Consider the following 20836-nt stretch of genomic DNA (forward strand, 5'->3'; position numbering starts at 1 on the left):
ACAAAAGAAAGGATTTGCAGATAAAGTGTTATGACAAGAATTGTTCCTGTTCAACAAAGAGAAGAGATCATTTCAAGAAATATTCATGGAAGAAAAAACAGTATGCAAGCCACAAGAAAAGATTTTCAAAGAAGAAAAACTGGAAGTTTCTTCAACGAAAGTAGTTTAGAGGGAAAACTTCAAAAGTCTGCTTTGTATGCAGAAGACCGGGACATTTTGCAAAAAATTGCCCAAAGAAAGAGAAAGCAGCAAAGCTTCTTGAACAAGCCCAGATCCATGCAGAGGATACTCCATTTTCAGACGTAGAATCACTTTTCTCGCTGGATGATGAGTATTCCCCTCAAGCTTTGGTTGTCATGGCCTATTCCACTTCAGAAGAAGATACAGATCCGGACAATGATGAAGACTCAGAACCAGAAATCCAAACCATCTATACATCCCAGCCTATTATAGCCCCTTTAACTAATCCCACCCCTATAGCCCAGGTACACATCCTTTTAGACACCTACTCCAGACCTATTCCAGTAATAGCCCTGTTTGATACGGGGGCAGCAGCAACAATTCTCCACCCCAAGATTTTGCCTGCACAATGTTGGTTACCCCATAATCAAATGTTCAGAGCGGTAAATGGTGAAACATTCCTTATCACCCTGAAAAGCAAACCTCTGTTCATTAGAATCTTTTCGACCCTCATCATTAGACACCAAGTTCTTAGATCCCCTCTCACAGGAAGAGACCTCATAGGATTTGATCTCCTACATCAAATACCTAACCTTAGATGGTCCTCAAAAGGACTTATGCACAAACAACACCTTCTCACATGGACCCAAGTCCCCCATCTGTTCACAGTTGACCCCTTTCAGTCTTTAAAACTCCAGATTATCCATAACTGTTGTGCAAATACCCACTCTGAATTCTTCCTTAAGAATTCAAACCCTCTGTGGAAAAATCTGAACTTTTTCATATCCCTTCCCTTCAAGAAAAATGAAGATGTTAATCCCACAAAAGCCAGTCATCGGGGAATGAATCCAGAACATTTAACCCTAGCCAAACAAGAGCTTGCCACCCTCCTTTCTAAAGGCCTCATTGAAGCAACCACCTCTCTATGGGCATGCGAAGCCTTTTATGTTAACAAGCATTCCGAACAAGTCAGAGGAAAACTCAGATTGGTGATTAATTATCAGGATCTCAATCACTTCCTTGCAGATGATAATTCCCTCTGCCAAACAAAAGTGCACTCTTTCAACATCTTTCAAATGCAAAAATTTTCTCAAAGTTTGATCTGAAAGCAGGATTTTGGCAATTGGGAATCCATCCAGAAGAAAGATACAAAACAGCTTTTTGCATCCCTAACCACCATTATCAATGGACTGTCATGCATTTTGGCCTCAAAAATGCCCCATCCCAATTTCGAAAAGCAATGGTGACGCTATTCCAGCCACTCCTGAACAATGCATTGATTTACGTAGACGATATTCTCTTGTTTTCCAAGGATGAAGAATCCCATGAGAAATTGCTCACTGAATTTTATAATTTAGTGAAATCACAAGGGATTATGCTCTCGGAAAAGAAAATGATCATTGGACAATCCTCTATAGATTTTCTGGGAGTAAATATTTCAGATGGAAAGTACGTATTACAGCCTCACATAGCCGCCTCCCTTGGTGAATTCCCAGATAGGCTCACAAGTGCTAAACAGATACAGCAGTTTCTTGGAATTGTTAATTACATGTCAGATTTCATTCCTAAAATTTCCAAGTATAGAAATTCTCTAGCCCAACTGCTGAAAAAATCTCTTCCAGAATGGAATTCTGTCCATACAGAAGCAGTCCAAGAGTTGAAAAAATTGGCAGAAAAGCTTCCTCCTTTGCAAATCCCAGGAACAGGCAAACGGATATTGCAAACAGATGCAAGTGATGAGTATTGGGCAGCAGCTCTTTTTGAAGAACTTGATGGTAAAAGAAATATTTGTGGGTATAAGAGTGGTGCATTTAAACCTTCAGAATTACACTACCACTCTACTTTTAAGGAGATTCTTGCAGTCAAACATGGAATTGAAAAATTCCAGTTTCATCTTCTTGGGCATCACTTCCTGGTAGAAATGGACATGTCTTCCTTCCCTAAAATGCTTCAGTTCAAAAGGAAAATGCTTCCACATCCTCAGTTACTCAGATGGTCAAATTGGTTTTCACAATGGTCCTTCCAAGTCAAGCACATCAAAGGAAGAGATAACCTTATCACTGACTATCTTTCCAGAAAGCCTCCAGTCCTCAATATCACAATTCTTCCTTCCCCTTTATGTGTATACCCTGTTACAGATCCTTCCTCATCATCAGATCCTTCTCCAACAATTCCTAGTGATATCCTTAACATGATAGAGAATCTCCCTCTAGAAATAAAAGACCAAATAAAGACCTTAACCCTTCAAGCCAGAGCCAAAAGAATTATCAGAATCCTTCACAATTATCTCAGAAATCACCAGCCCCACTTCCTTGCTGTTTTCCCTGATATAGACCAACCTTGGAAAACCCCTTTTGCCTTCTGGATAACAAATTAGACGGTTGCACATTATCTCTACATGTGGTATTTACTCAATGAGTATCATGTGTGCATCCATTTTGAACCAGAATTTTACAAATATATTTTCCCACGTGAAAACAGATATTTCCATAAATTCTGGTTTGACATTTTGAAAAATGATGCCTATAATGGAGAATGGATAAAATATCCTTCTACAGAACATCCAAGATTTGCAAGCAAGATTACTTCAACAACTTTGATTGTTAAGCTTAACTCCAAAAACGATGTTCGTGCAGAAGGACTTTTCTACCCTGCAAAAATACAGTGGCTTACTAATCCAGATGGCACTTTACACACACATCGAGACCCATCTTGGGTATCCTGTAATTATGCTCTCACACTGACAGAATCTCTAAATAAAGGGATCTTATCTCAAACAGTACCCATGGATCCAGAAACCTGTAGAAAGCAATTACCACATAAAGACCATTGGGAAATGCCAAATCCTCTTGAGGGGTATGACGACCCCTATTACCATAACCATGATCCAGATGTAAATGCTAATGTAGATGAAGAATGGTTCCAAGGAAGAGATGGATGGGACTAGACTTTCTTAATATATTGTACTTAAAAAAAAAAAAAAGACCCTAGAAACGTCTGAAGACGTTTCATCCTTATCCCTGCAACTACTTTACAGATCATCTTCCCAGCTGTTCACCTCTACAGTAAGGACCCCTACCATGCACCTGCTTCACAGCCTAATCATGACAAACTGAGGCCTCTGCTCCTTTAGCCAGATGTCAACATGGAGCCGGCCCCTACTCTCTCTTCAAAGATCATTGTACTCTGAATGTAAGATATTTCTATAAAAGGTTTCCTTATAAATAGCCCTAAAGGGCTTTGTAAGAGGGCAGAGTGAAGAAAGGAGAAGAAGAATCCCTGTAAGATGTCCACAAGCATATCCAATGTAAAAAAATTGTTAAGTCTAATAATATCCTTAAGTTTGCTGTATTTAGTTCTGTGTTCCATTCCTTATTTTCATGTAATCTTTTATCTCTTCTTAGTCGTATACTTTGTAAACCAATTTCCATAATCTTCTTACACCCTCTATTTCAATCTTCCCTCTAGCTTTTGTTTTTTTCTCTTTTGTACTATTAGCTGATTTTTTTTTTTTTTTTTAAGTACAATATATTCAAACCATTTCCGGGTCAGATGCGCAAAGAGAGAGAGAGAGAGAGAGAGAGAGAGAGAGAGCAAGACCGATCCACCAGAAGCACCGGTGAGTCGCACCCAACACCAGCGAGATCGCACCCATTGTCGCCACTGGAAGCTCATCGACCCACCCAAAACTGATCTCGTCCTTGACCCAAAACCGATCTCGTCCTCGACCCACCCAAGACCAAACTCGTTCGTCGAGCAATGCCCAAAGCACCGGCGAGTTGTCCCCTCCATTCCCGAAACACAGAAACCTAGAAACCCAGAAAATCCATTCCTCAAACCCACTCCGACGAACCCACCACTCCGACGAACCCATTCCGTAAACCCATTTCTCAAACCTCCACTAGCTGCTATGGATCTCTCTCTCTCTCTCACTTTAAGTCCCTCTCTCACGCTTCGTTGCTTTTCTGATTTTTTTGTTTTGATTTTTGATTCTTTGATTGTTTATATATTTTGATTCTTTGTAATAATATATGTTTGGATCCTAAGAAAATGTGAGAAACATGATAAAAATGGGTTTTCTAGAGCATTTTCAGCAAATCAACCAAACACTAGAAAATATTTTCCAAAGCATTTTTTGGAATGCAACCAAACACTTGAAAATATTTTCCTTTCTCGAAAATAGCATTTCCAAAAAATAAATATTTTCCGAAAAATATTTTACATGAACCAAACACAGCCTTAGTCTTATTTTGTTTTCACACTTCAGTCAAACAACTCAAACCAACCATTTTGGCTCAACAAAAAGCAACACTTGACCAAACTAAAGAACACTATAGTTAAAGCTGTTGGCTCTTTTTATATAGTTTCGATGAGTAGAAGTATAAGTAGAAGTAGATACAACCAATAGAGGAATCATAATGCAAAAACTTATAGAACATAATAGAAGCGCTCCACTAGGTTTTGTCCAACTTAATTCCATTTTGAAAATCTCATATACGGCCACCGGATTATAAGGAATAAATCTCATTTTTCAAAAGGAGTATTTGGGCTTAACCAACTATATTTTAATACATGTAAAAGAAGAGAAGGAAAAAAGAGAAGTAAAATAAGTTTGAGAAGAAAATGGGAAGAGAAATGAGTTTGAGAAGAAAATTACAAAATCATCTCTCCATTTTACCATCTTTCCACTTTATAATAAGGATAATAGTAATTTATTCTCCATCATTTCAATTTCTATCTCTACCAAATATACATGATGGAAGGCAAATATTTTCTACTATCCCTATATTTTTTTTATCCCCCTAACCAAATAGGGTTATAAGAAGAAAAAAAAAAAAAAATCAAATTTCAAACCAAATAGATTTTTTTTTTTTGAAAAAATTTCAGAAAAAGCAGCATAAGCCAAATGGTTATCTTTGTTTGCTTGAGGTAAATGTTATATAAGCCCTGAGATATTATTAAATGAATGAATAAATTTCTTTTTCACTATTTAGGTAGGGAGAAAAACAAATAGACAAAGTCATAAATTAACCCATAAGAGAGAATAAAGACCATATGCTCAAAATCCAATTAAGTAGGCCTGACTTTTAGTGTGATGAAATAGTTCTTGCATGGATTATCACTCTGAAGAAATATACGCAAAAAAATGGGTTTTTAGTCTCCTATTTTGCAAACGGTAATCTGTGTTAAAGACAAAATTATAATTTTGCCTTTCTCAATACTCCATTTTTTTCTCCCTTTCTTACAATTTCTCGGCAACCAAACACAACTATACATAAAATTTCACAGTTTAGAGAGAAATATAATAATAATAATAGCAAAGAGTCAAAGAACTTTATTATGTTTGGCAAAAATAAAATTTATTGAGCAGTGGCTAAAAGCTTTGCAAACGGAAGTGATGGTGTTGTCCTTTAAGTCTTGAACCCCCTTGATGGTGTTACATACAAGTGCATGCTGGGCGGCTCCCTTGCCCAGCACCTGCTTCTACTGCTCACAAGCCTTGCTTGAGTGGTGGCTCAACGACATCATCATCACGTTCTATTCTTCCTCTTCTAGTCTAGTCAAATACACTAAGCAATATCTATCTAACCACATACACTATGTATACATAAAAGAGTATTGCTATAGGAACATAAACAAGGGTGCCAAATATTTCGGATTCATTTGAGAATAATTTATTTAGGTAAAACTGAAAATTTTTTGCTAAAAATATTATAGAAAAAGGCTAAAAGCTATCTAAATAGTATAGTAAAACTCATTATTAGAACCAAAAAATACAATAAGACCTATAAATAGTAACAGAAATAAACTATAAACTCTAATAAAATGTGAGTTTCATCACTTCCAAACAGACTCATCCCTCTCACAAGCATTCACCTCCCATAGGTCCACTACAATACAAAAGTAACATGGAGTGAAATATTGGGTCATTTTTTATATACCTATAGCATCAAACCTATCAAAATATGAAAGCCACGTTACATTTTAACCGCAATCATGTCTTGAAAACACGAATACGATTTTTACCGTACGTAACTATCACCAACCTTTTTTTAAAAATAAAACAAAATAAAGTATTGGGTTGAAACTTGAATGTAAAAAGGCAAAAAAAAAAAAAAAATTGAATAAACTCTCTCAATAGACCACTAATTATCTTTACCAAAACAGTACGAACGTCATCGATGTCATTAATTTTCTTTGTCATTTTCTTAGTACAATCATAATGGGAGTTGGACTGAGGCTTAGTTGGACAATTTATTGTGCCATTCACATCGTCATGAATTTTAATGATAGACCAGTCCAAAAGTTGGGCCCCTGAGAATTGCACTAAACTTATGGTATATCAATTTTAGCTTAATTAATTTTCGTCAAGCTATCATTAGGAGTGGAAGTTATAGGTTAAAAGTCTCTAAAAAAAATTCGTCTTAAAAAAAAAATTTATATCTTAGGAAAAAAGTTTTCTTCGCTTTTAATGGCTATAAATTTTGGATGGGTTGTACAAGATCATGCCTCTATGCCGAGGCCAACATGTAATGCCAAAGTTTGCCGTCCTGATCAATGATTTTATATTTAACTTTTTTTTTTCCTTTTTAATTTTCAATATATAAATTTTTGCACATGTTATCTTTTAATTTTAACATTTTTTTGGCACCTCCCCATGCACAAAGTGCTTGGGGGTCTAGGGGAAAGGGGTTCGAACTGCGGAATTAGCAGAATGTTGTAATTATTTCTTTAAAAAAAAAATTAACATTTTTTTTGTGTGTTTATATATTATCATCTCACTGCATTTCCCTTCCTTCTTTTTCTCCATAATCCTATTTTATTTTCACAATTCAGCAAATCGAACAATTTTGGCTCAACAAAAAGCAACACTTGACAAAACCAAAAGCACTATAGTTAAAGCTATTGGCTCTTTTTATATAATTAGTAGAAGTAAAAATAGATATAAACAATAGAGGAACCATAATCAAGGGCGTCAATACCATACCGGAAGTTGTTTCGATTTGATTATAGGTACGAAATATTTCGGTACTGAATAATATCGATGTACTGTTTCGAAATTATCGCTAATTATATAAATATTTATATATATATAATATTATATTTTAACCCAACCCAACATTGTAATTGTAAAATTATAATAATAATATAGATATTCAGTTTTTTTTTACCTTGGATTAATTCCTAAAAAAAATGTAGTTTTATAATGAAAAATATCTAAAAAGTAAAAAAAATAAAAATAAAATGAAGGCTTAATTCTTGAACAACAAGTGGAAATGTCATATCATATGAGTACAATTCAATCAACTAAAAAAATGAAGAAAAAAGCTTAAGTTTTAAATTTCAAAAAGACTATGGCTGTCATTCACATTGAAAAAGGCAAAACCCAAAGCTTTTTTCATACTCTTAACACCCTCCCATCAACCACGTGTCCTAGAAACTCACTTTTAATTATACAATTTTTTAACTTTTGCATTGAGAAGAGCACTGGTCAGCGTACAAAACAAGAAGGAAATAAACTTGGCATGCCTTCCAGCGAGATCTTCAGTACACCCACAAGAAAAACCAGTAAAACAGAAAGGAGAAGAAGAAGTGGCCAAAATGGCCAAATACCACCAATTTCTGATTTTTTTTTTTTTTTTTGTAAAAAAACATTGTTTCGAAACTATATAGGGAAATACCACTTTTTATGGTACTCGAGTTTCTTAAACTCGAGTTCCTAGGAGTTTTGCCACCGTGGCACTACTGAGGTGGAAATTGGACAATTAAAAAAAATTATGTGGTACTCGAGCATGGTAAACTCGAGTACCATGCAACACAATACTCGAGTATACCAGGCTCGAGTATCATTTTATAATAAAATGCTTTTTTTTTTCTAAGGTACTCGAGTTCACCAAGCTCGAGTACCTTGTAAATTTTTTTTTTTGGGGATTATCGACAAATAAACATAAACATAAACATAAAAATGAGTAGCTTTTTTACGTTTTTATTTATTTAAATAGAAGCATTGTAAAATATAGAGATTTTAATTTCAAAATATGAATTTAATTTCTACATTAAGTAAAACTGCTCACTGTTTTCTCACAAAAATTGTTCACTATTTTCTGCATAAACTATTTCTAGCATTTTGCATAAAATTATTTTCTGTTCAACATTATTTAAAAAATTGTTCACTCTATTTTCTGCGTAAATTATTTTCTGTTCACTATTTAAAAATCGTTCATTGTTTTCTCATAAAACACCTACTGAAATCGTTTTTTCTAAATCTAAATGCCAAATTTGAATGCTTTTTCATGTTTGAATTTCAAAATAATCGAATCTATTTTTCTGCATTGATAAAATCTGTTTCTACATTAATAAAATTTGCACTCTACCCATCATGTTTACTGTATATTCGAATCTGCTTACTGCATTAATAAAATCTATTTTTTGCACTAAGTAAAACTATTCACTGTTTTTTCATAAAAATTGTTCACTGTTTTCTGCATAAACTATTTCCAGCATTTTGCATAAAATTATTTTCTGTTCAGCATTATTTAAAAAATTGTTCACTCTCTTTTTTGTGTAAATTATTTTCTGTTCACCATTTAAAAAATTATTTTCTATTTTCTCATAAAACACCTAATGAAATCTTGTTTTCTAATTTTAAAAGCAAAATCTGAATGCTTTTTCATGTTTAAATTTCAAAATGAACGAATTTGTTTTTCTGCATTGATAAAATATGTTTCTACATTAATAAAATTTGCACTATGCACATCATGTTTACTGTATATTCAAATCTGCTTACTGCATTCATAAAATCTGTTTTTTGCATTAAGTAAATCTATTCACTGTTTTTTCATAAAAATTGTTCACTGTTTTCTGCATAAACTATTTCTAGCATTCTGCATAAAATTATTTTATGTTCAGCATTATTTAAAAAATTGTTCATTCTCTTTTCTGCGTAAATTATTTTCTGTTCACTATTTAAAAAATTATTTCCTGTTTTCTCATAAAACACCTAGTGAAATCTTGTTTTCTAATTTTAAAAGCCAAATCTAAATGCTTTTTGATGTTTAAATTTCAAAATGAATGAATTTGTTTTTCGACATTGATAAAATATGTTTCTACATTAATAAAATATGCACTCTGCACATCATGTTTACTATATATTCGAATCTGCTAACTGCATTCATAAAATCTGTTTTTTGCATTAAGTAGAACTGCTTACTGTTTTCTCATAAAAATTGTTCACTGTTTTTTGCATAAACTATTTCTAGCATTCTGCATAAAATTATTTTCAATTCAGCATTATTTAAAAAATTGTTCACTCTCTTTTCTGCGTAAATTATTTTCTATTCACTATTTTAAAACCGTTCACTGTTTTCTCATAAAACACCTACTAAAATCGTTTTTTCTAAATCTAAATGCCAAATCTGAATGCTTTTTCATGTTTGAATTTCAAAATAATCGAATCTATTTTTCTGCATTGATAAAATATGTTTCTACATTAATAAAATTTGCACTCTGCCCATCATGTTTACAGTATATTCGAATCTGCTTACTGCATTCATAAAATCTGTTTTTTGCATTAAGTAAAACTATTCACTGTTTTTTCATAAAAATTGTTCACTGTTTTCTGCATAAACTATTTCTAGCATTCTGCATAAAATTATTTTCTGTTCAGCATTATTTAAAAAATTGTTCACTCTCTTTTTTGCGTAAATTATTTTCTGTTCACCATTTAAAAAATTATTTCCTGTTTTCTCACAAAACACCTAATGAAATCTTGTTTTCTAATTTTAAAAGTCAAATATGTATGCTTTTTCATGTTTAAATTTCAAAATGAATGAATTTGTTTTTCTGCATTGATAAAATATGTTTCTACATTAATAACATTTGCACTATGCACATCATGTTTACTGTATATTCAAATCTGCTTACTGCATTCATAAAATCTGATTTTTGCATTAAGTAAATCTATTCACTGTTTTATCATAAAAATTGTTCACTGTTTTCTGCATAAACTATTTCTAGCATTCTGCATAAAATTATTTTTTGTTCAGCATTATTTAAAAAATTGTTCACTCTCTTTTCTGCGTAAATTATTTTCTGTTCACTATTTAAAAAATTATTCCCTGTTTTCTCATAAAACACCTAGTGAAATCTTGTTTTCTAATTTTAGAAGCCAAATCTAAATGCTTTTTGATGTTTAAATTTCAAAATGAACGAATTTGTTTTTCTACATTGATAAAATATGTTTCTACATTAATAAAATATGCACTCTGCACATCATGTTTACTGTATATTCGAATCTGCTTACTGCATTCATAAAATTTGTTTTTTGCATTAAGTAGAACTGCTCCATGTTTTCTTATAAAAATTGTTCACTGTTTTTTGCATAAACTATTTCTAGCATTCTGCATAAAATTATTTTCAATTCAGCATTATTTAAAAAATTATTCACTCTCTTTTCTGCGTAAATTATTTTCTGTTCACTATTTAAAAATCGTTTATTGTTTTCTCATAAAACACCTACTAAAATCATTTTTTCTAAATCTAAATGCCAAATCTGAATGCTTTTTCATGTTTGAATTTCAAAATAATTGAATCTATTTTTCTGCTTTGATAAAATATATTTCTACATTAATAAAATTTGCACTCTGCCCATCATGTTTATTGTATATTCGAATCTTCTTACTGCATTCATAAAATCTGCTTTTTGCACTAAGTAAAACTATTCACTGTTTTTTCATAAAAATTATTCACTGTTTTCTGCATAAACTATTTCTAGCATTCTGCATAAAATTATTTTCTGTTCAGCATTATTTAAAAAATTGTTCACTCTCTTTTCTGTGTAAATTATTTTCTGTTCACCATTTAAAAAACTATTGCATGTTTTCTCATAAAACACCTAATGAAATCTTGTTTTCTAATTTTAAAAGCCAAATCTGAATGCTTTTTCATGTTTAAATTTCAAAATGAACGAATTTGTTTTTCTGCATTGATAAAATATGTTTCTACATTAATAAAATTTGCACTCTGCACATCATGTTTATTGTATATTCAAATCTGCTTACTGCATTCATAAAATCTATTTTTTGCATTAAGTAAATCTATTCACTGTTTTCTCATTAAAATTGTTCACTGTTTTCTGCATAAACTATTTCTAGCATTCTGCATAAAATTATTTTCTGTTAAGCATTATTTAAAAAATTGTTCATTTTCTTTTCTGCGCAAATTATTTTCTGTTCACTATTTAAAAAATTATTCCCTGTTTTCTCATAAAACACCTAGTGAAATCTTGTTTTCTAATTTTAAAAGCCAAATCTAAATGCTTTTTGATGTTTAAATTTCAAAATGAACGAATTTGTTTTTCTGCATTGATAAAATATGTTTCTACATTAATAAATTATGAACTCTGCACATCATGTTTACTGTATATTTGAATCTGCTTACTACATTCATAAAATCTATTTTTTGCATTAAGTAAAACTGTTCACTGTTTTCTCATAAAAATTGTTCACTATTTTCTGCATAAACTATTTCTATCATTCTGCATAAAATTATTTTCTATTCAGCATTATTTAAAAAATTGTTCACTCTCTTTTCTATGTAAACTATTTTCTGTTCATTATTTAAAAAATTATTCCCTGTTTTCTCATAAAACACCTAGTGAAATCGTGTTTTCAAAATTTGAATGTCAAATTTGAATGCTTTTTCATATTTAAATTTCAAAATGAACGAATTTGTTTTTCTGCATTGATAAAATATGTTTCTACATTAATAAAATTTGCACTCTGCACATCATGTTTACTGTATATTTGAATCTGCTTACTACATTCATAAAATCTGTTTTTTGCATTAAGTAAAACTGTTCACTGTTTTCTCATAAAATTGTTCATTGTTTTCTGCATAAACTATTTCTAGCATTCTGCATAAAATTATTTTCTATTCAGCATTATTTAAAAAATTGTTTACTCTCTTTTCTGTGTAAATTATTTTCTGTTCATTATTTAAAAAATTGTTCCCTATTTTCTCATAAAACACCTAGTGAAATCATGTTTTCAAAATTTGAATGCCAAATCTGAATGTTTTTTCATGTTTAAATTTCACAATGAATGAATTTTTTTTTTTGCATTGATAAAATCCACTTTTAGCCATATAGTCTACCTTTCTAGAGCATCAAGTAGCTGAATGATTGTGTCTTTCTATTTACCTACCTTCAGGCTTTGCAAGGAACAAATCTACTTTTATAGGGATGCATACACCTCTTATTGTAGTCTTTTAAAGCTGGCTAGCTTGCAGATTGTGCAGCCACTTCTTTTGTACTCATGGCCTGGGTACCTAATCTTTAGTATTGCACAACTGCATTGTACAAACACTAGGAATTGCACATTTTTAATTTCATTATTATGCCATTCTCATAATTTTTTTAAAGAATTTTTCATATATGTAGGTTTTTAATACTGAGCTACATTGTATTTCTACAAAATTTAATGCAACACATGCTAAATGTCTCTTTTAGATTTCTACTGCCTATTGCTTCCATGCTTTAGAAACCTAAAAATATTCTAGCTGATTGCTGAATGGGGAACAATACACAATATATGGTCCAATTAGAGTCCACTCACATAGGCTTAATTTATGCAATAATTTTCCAATCAAAAGTACGAGTTGACATTAGAACGTAACCATTAGTAGAGGAAAGTCAATTAAATTTGAGACAAGAGGTATAGAAAAAGTCATGTTTCTTTAGCAATTTTATGAAACAAAGTCTAACAAGATACATAGCTACAGTTAACATTGAATTAAATAAACTGTCTATTACACGTGGAATAAGAACTTGGAGACAATGTCACTTTGCAAGAAATAGAAGTGGTATCAACTCAAAACATAACAAAAGTGAAATGTCCTATGATATTTAAAAGATTTTTGTTTTTCATAAAATAAAAAAAAAAAAAAAAAGATATTTGTTTTGTGATGCGTTTGGATGGCTATCAAACTATCTATCATTTTGCCATTTTGGAAGGAATGTAATAGAATGATTATATAACATGCATAATTTTGTATATTTGTCCTTATATATAATATCTGTAAATAAGATTATCACAAGTTCAACAAATGGATTATCACAAGTTTCAGCAGATCAACAACTACAGACATACACAGACCACTATGGAGGGAAATGGGTTGGAAAGAAGAGAGATTTCTTTAATATGACAATATACACGTACGAGAGTCTTGGAAGCGTCCGGCACATCATGGTCGGCAAACCTACAAAACTAAGTACAGATACCACTGCAATAGAGTTCACCGTAGCAGAACCACCATGGTCAACCCTATACGAGAAGAGGTGTGAGTTGGAGGTGTATTTTCGATGGCATGGGTTATGAGTTCCTAAGACACACTCAACCGAGTTACCTAGAGATGAACTTACCAACATACTTGCTCGTCTTGAACAAGAGAACAATTAAATGTAAAGGCGATTAGACCGTTTTCATGCAATCCAAAAAGCTAGGAAGCATCTAAAGGGGAAGGCGCAAGAGCGAGCTATCAAGTCTATTAATGAAGTTACTGCATTAGATGATGAAAGAGATATTTCAGACTTTTTAGATTCAAGTAATGGTGATTTCCAAAAATTTCTACCTACGAACATTAGACGCTGTTGTTAATGTCTACACATTCTGTGCAATACAAAATGTTGTTGTTAATGTTTGACAACTGATGATCATGTACATTCAACTTTTGTAAATCTAAAGATTAACTGTTCATTAATTTTGGCTAAGTTTATATGAAATCACTTGCTCATTTTTTTCCTGCTGTTCTTTGTTGCTACATATGATTCTTGTGCTTTGGTTGGACAATGTCCTCTGCTTTGTAATGTAGGAAACACCTTAGGAAGTGAAATGCCTCCAGTTAGATATGTTGATGTTTCCAATATTCTGTTTGTGTAATTTGAAATGTTACACACAAAACACTTATTACCCAAATTAGATTTATTGTACATTACTTGTTGAGCCTTGACCAGAAGTACCCATGTGCTATTACTTCTAACCAGTAGTCACAGATTATGGGGAAGAGCGTTTCGACTAGCATCCTTGAAAATGACCAAATATAGTAAACAGTTCTACATGTGTTGCTCAACAGCTCGACACTGTTGAGCCCTGACTAGAAGTACCAATCCACACTCACTATTTAAAAATGATTTCACTAAGTGTTTTATGAGAAAACAGTGAACGATTTTTTAAATAATGAACAGAAAATAATTTACGCAGAAAAGAGAGTGAACAATTTTTTAAATAATGCTGAACAGAAAATAATTTTATGCAAAATGCTAGAAATAGTTTATGCAAAAAACAGTGAACAATTTTTATGAGAAAATTGTGAACAGTTTTACTTAATGCAAAAAAGAATGCAGTAAGCAGATTCGAATATATAGTAAACATGATGTACAGAGAGCAAATTTTATTAATGTAAAAATAGATTTTATCAATGCAGAAAAAAATTCATTCATTTTGAAATTTAAACATGAAAAAGCATTCAGATTTGGCTTTTAAAATTAGAAAACAAGATTTCACTAGGTATTTTATGTAAAAACAGGGAATAATTTTTTAAATAGTGAACAGAAAATAATTTTATGCAGAATGCTAGAAATAATTTATGCAAAAAACAGTGAACAATTTTTATGAGAAAACAGTGAACAAATTTACTTAATGCAAAAAACAGATTTTATGAATGCAGTAAGCAGATTCGAATATACAATAAACATGATGTGCAGAGTGCAAATTGTATTAATGTAGAAACATATTTTATCAATGCAAAAAACCAAATTCGTTCATTTTGAAATTTAAACATAAAAAAGCATTGAAATTTGGCTTTTAAAATTAGAAAACAAGATTTCACTAGGTGTTTTATGAGAAAACAGGAAATAATTTTTTAAATAGTGAACAGAAAATAATTTGCGCAGAAAAGAGAGTGAACAATTTTTTAAATAATGCTGAATAGAAAATAATTTTATGCAGAATGCTAGAAATAGTTTATGCAGAAAACAGTGAATAATTTTTATGAAAAAACAATGAATAGTTTTACTTAATGCAAAAAACAGATTTTATGAATGCAGTAAGCAGATTCGGATATACAGTGAACATGATGTACAAAGAGAAAATTTTATTAATATCAATGCAGAAAAACAAATTCGTTCATTTTGAAATTTAAACATGAAAAAGCATTCAGTGTTGGCTTTTAAAATTAGAAAACAAGCTTTCATTAGGTGTTTTATGATAAAACAGGGAACAATTTTTTTAAATAGTGAACAGAAAATAATTTACGCAGAAAAGAGAGTGAACAATTTTTTAAATAATGTTGAACAGAAAATAATTTTACGCAGAATTCTAGAAATAGTTTATGCAAAAAATAGTGAACAATTTTTATGAGAAAACAGTGAGCAGTTCTACTTAATGCAAAAAACAGATTTTATGAATGCAGTAAGCAGATTCAAATATACAGTAAACATGATGGGCATAGTGCAAATTTTATTAATGTAGAAACATATTTTATCAATGCAGAAAAAATAGATTCGATTATTGTGAAATTCAAACATGAAAAAGCGTTCAGATTTGGCATTTAGATTTAGAAAAAACGATTTCACTAGGTGTTTTATGAGAAAACAGTGAACGATTTTTTAAATAGTGAATAGAAAATAATTTACGCAGAAAAGAGAGTGAACAATTTTTTAAATAATGTTGAACAGAAAATAATTTTATGCAAAATGCTAGAAATAGTTTATGCAGAAAACAGTGAACAATTTTTGTGAGAAAACTGTGAGCAGTTTTACTTAATGTAGAAATTAAATTCATATTTTGAAATTAAAATCTCTATATTTTACAATGCTTCTATTTAAATAAATAAAAACATAAAAAAGCTACTTATTTTTATGTTTATGTTTATGTTTATTTGTCGATAATCCAAAAAAAAAAAAAAATTACTAGGTACTCGAGCTTGGTGAGCTCGAGTACTCTATAAATAAAATAAACAAAATTTTATGTTTATGTTTATTTGTTGATAATCCCAAAAAAAAAAAAAAATTACAAGGAAAAAAAAAACATTTTATTATAAAATGGTACTCGAGCCTGGTATACTCGAGTATTGTGTTGCATAGTACTTGAGTTTACCATGCTCAAGTACCATATAATTTTTTTTAATTGCCCAATTTCCACCTCAGTAGTGCCACGGTGGCAAAACTCCTAGGAACTCGAGTTTAAGAAACTCGAGTACCATAAAAAGTAGTATTTCCCTGTATAGTTCCGAAACAGTGTTTTTTTTACAAAAAAATTCAGAAATTGGTGGTATTTGGCCATTTTGGCTGGAAGAAGTAGTAGGGGTGAGAAGAAGGCTATAAAACCAAGGAGTTGTTTGGTAAGGTATTTTAAACTATGATTTTTATTGTTTAAACAATATTATTCGTTTTTTCACATATTTTTTTACTCACATATATTTTCAAAAAATATAATATTACCAAACGTTCATAAAATAGTGCAAGACAAGTTACATTTTAACTGAAATCATATCTTAAAAACACAAATTCGATTTTAACAATGTGTAACTATCACCGATCTTTTTTTAAAATAAAACATATATAATAAAGTATTGGGCTGAATGTTAAAAGGAAAAAAAAAAGGTTGAATAAACTCTCTCAACAGTGAACAGACCACTAATTATCTTTACCAAAACAGTACGAACGTCATTGATGTCATTAGTTTTCTTTTGTCATTTTCTTGGTACAATCATAATGGGAGTGTCGGGCCTTGGCCCTTCTGCACCAAATAAAATGAGTGTGACAGAGGCTTAGTTGGAAAATTTATTGTGCCATTCATATCGTCAATTCGTCATGAATTCTAAACTTATGGCTTCCCAAAAAAAAAAAAAAAATTCTAAACTTATGGTACATCTAACCAATTTTCATCTTAAAAAAAAAAATTTATTTCTTAGGGAAAAGTTTTCTTTGCTTTAATGGATTTAAATTTGGGATGGGTTGTCCGAGATTCTATAATTTTATATTTAACTCTTTTTTCTTTTTTAATTTTCAATATATAAATTTCCGCACATGCAATCTTTTAATTTTAACATTTTTTTGTGGGTTTATATATTATCATCTCATTGTCCTTCTCTTCTTCAAACAGTACTTTATGCTGAATTAATTTTATTATTCTAAAAATTTTCTTTTAACTAAAGAACATTTTTGGCTCCTTCAAGTTTTAAAGTTTGGGGTAGTTTTTAATTTAAGTCTCTTAGAGCAACTACATCACTCATGTAAAATCTTGCAAAATACAAAAAGTAGTTCATTTTACACATTTAGAGCAAAAAAACACCCACATCAATGGGTGTAAAATTATGCATAAATGTACAAATGCTACAGTAAATAAACACTCACATCACTGTAGCTCGTGTATTTAATATTTTAGTATTTTTTTTAGGGTTGGGTCTATGAGAGAAAGGGGTAGTGAGTGAAGAAATAATAAAAAATTGTAAAAGAATGAGTATTTTATTGAATAGATGTGTAGAATAGATAAACTGATGTGAGTATTTTGTAAAAATTGATGTATAAAATAAAAAATAATAATAATTTTTTTTTTTGTAAAATAGACGGAAAGTTTGTAATGACAAATGCGGTTGCTCCATCTCATTATTATATTGGATTTGTCATCTATTTCCACTAGACACTTGTAATCTAGTGACAATTAGTATAATACCGGTGATGTGACACAATAGACACCACTTACTGGATAGTAAATTTACTAACAGAAATAAACGGCAAGGCTAATATGATGAAAATATAACGTAATAGATACATGGCTAGGCTTTGTTGGGCCAGATACAAATTCCTCAATAGAAGCCCATAACAAAGTCCACCTAATCTCATTCATAAAGGGAGCACTGATTTTCAAAATTCTGGAGAACAATAACTCAAAATTCAAATATCATTTTAATATATACGGTAGTACAAATTGAAATTAAAAAAAAAAAAAAAAAAAGCATTGTACAAATTCATAAAATAAACCAAAACAAATGTAGATTTTTTTGAAAAATTTCAGGTTGATAGTCAACATTTAAATGTTTGTACAATGATTTATTTTCTCAATTTACTCTTAAGTAGTCAAATTACTTGTTTAAATTTCTTTTATTTGAATTTCTCTTTTTAAGTTATTATGTTAATGAAAATGTATAATTTTTTTTTGTTAATATCTATTTTTTTGAGAATGTTGTTAATATCTATTAAGATTGGATTAGGATTGGACTCTAAATTTTGCTTTAATCCAGGAGTGGCCAACGTGACAATCATCATATCATTATTTCACAATTTTTTCTTACAAAAGAGTATATATGTTATTGTAGTTTTAGCCCCCCTTTTTTTAATAAAATAAATAGATTAGATCTTAGAAAAATAGTTTTCTTTTCTCTCATGGCTTTAGATTTTGCTTTAATGAAACTTTCTTCTCAAATATTACTGGGCATTGGATAGGTTGTGAAAGATCATGCTTCTAAGCCGAACCTAACATGTAAATGTAATGACAAAGTCTACCATCCTATTAAATAATTATATATTTAACTTTTTATTAGATTCTCTAAATATAAATTTTCCAACATGTAAACATCAAGATTTTATAATTTTGTGTGTGTGTGTTTATATATTACATTAATTAAAGTGCAGGCCAAGTGGTTTATCTCTTTAAATTTTAAACCTTGATATATTCAAAAAGAAAAATGCTAAAGCTAAAAATCTGGTTTTGAACCCTATGTATTCAAATTGTTCTCATGTCAATTGAAATATGTTTCAGACCCTTTTATTAAATATGTAACAAAATTATTAATTAATTATCAATTTATCTCATTTATATGATCAACAGGATAATTGTATTTTATCACAATTACATACACCAAATCATAAAGTAAGCAATATAAATAATAATAAAAATAATAATAACACTGGATTTGGTGAGGGCTTGTAAAACCAAATTTTACAAATACAAATATTGTGATATATATATATTTTTTTAAATAAATCCTCTTGTCATTAACTAGCCATAGAAGAGACTAAAAAAAATGAGTCATGAGACTTGTTTAATTCATGAGTTTTTTTTTTTTTTGGAGAAAAAATAAGCTCATAAGTTATGTGACTTAATACACTATACACATAAATAATTTTATGAATAATAATATAATAGGTAGGAGAAAGTTCCTTCAAAGCCGTTCGTAGGTAAACCATAATAAACTTTTTGTTGTTGTTTTTGGATAATTCTAGGTTTGGAAGAATCCAGTGCTTAGGGAGTATTAACTCCACGAACCAATGTGCTGAAGGAGGCCCATCCAGTCCTTCAAAGAGTAGATACAACCGTTCCCTTTTGTCAAAGCCCACATGGCCACATTGTCTTTTCCTTACCATAAACCTCAAAGCAAACGAAAAGGTTGAATTGAGGCAAATAAGATCGCAAAAAAATATTGAAAGTAGTTCTACTGTTCATTAAAACTTGAAAGTAAGACGTTTGATGCACTTGTATGGCGCTAAAAACTTATTTCATATACACTGTTGATGCAAAATCATCATGTAAAACTAAGATAAATAAGCCTTGGTGGCATTGATTATACAAATCAACCACCTACTTGACCAAATGTAGAAATTAAAAAAAAAAAAAAAACGTGCAAACTCCAATTTTTTTAGTTAATTCTTTCAAGAGGATGCCCCATAGACTACCCATTTTCTAAATCATATTGAAATTATACACATCGTAATTTGCAAAATCACAGCCAACATAGCCTGTACAAACTAACATAGAAAATACAAATATGCAAGAAGTTCTATAGTGAAATTTGCATCAATCACATCATTCCCACCAATTGTTTTCCCAGTTTATCCAAATGACACAAGTGTCGTGCCAAAAGTAACCCAGCAATGAGTTGAATGGATTGGCTATAGATCGACAATTGTGGGAAAGGTTTCCAGGAAGCACTTTCACATAAGTTTGAATGTTGAAATATTATGGGTTTTAAAAAGAACTCATTAAAAAAAAAAAAACCATAGATAAATAGACAAACATACACAAGAGAGAACGCTAAGGATTTACGTGGTTCGGCCTTTAGCCTACATCCACGGACGAAGACAAGGAGAAAGTTCCACTAACAAATATGGAAAATACAAAGGTGGTGTGACAGAATTCTCACAAAACCCAAACCCCAATACTCCCAAATTACTCAATATAAAAGAGATATTGTAATCCTACAACTACAACAGCAACAAAGCTGTAGTCCTAAAATTTAGGATAGACAATTGTTGCAGTGCATGCAAAGAACTGAAGAAGTCAATCCAGAAAAGTTAATAGACTTTTAATAGGAATCCAATTCAAAGTCACGTCATGTTGATAGCTCCAGTTGCATAATTTCTTGATTTAGGTCAGCCATTGCCTCTTTAATGGCTTGGGTTGATCCACCAGAGACGGCATCCTTGAGGTCTTCCACTTTAGCTTCTACTTTCTCCTTGATTGGGTCAGGAACTTTTGTCTCCCTGCTCTTTTTCCTTCTCAATTTGGTACAAAATTGAGTTAGCTTGGTTCTTTGTGTCTATGGCATCCCTCTTTTCCATGTCTTCCTTTCCAAACTTTTTAGCTTCTCTAACCATCCT

The sequence above is a fragment of the Quercus robur genome, chromosome 4, assembly GCF_932294415.1.
Source record: "Quercus robur chromosome 4, dhQueRobu3.1, whole genome shotgun sequence".
Classification (NCBI taxonomy): domain Eukaryota; kingdom Viridiplantae; phylum Streptophyta; class Magnoliopsida; order Fagales; family Fagaceae; genus Quercus; species Quercus robur.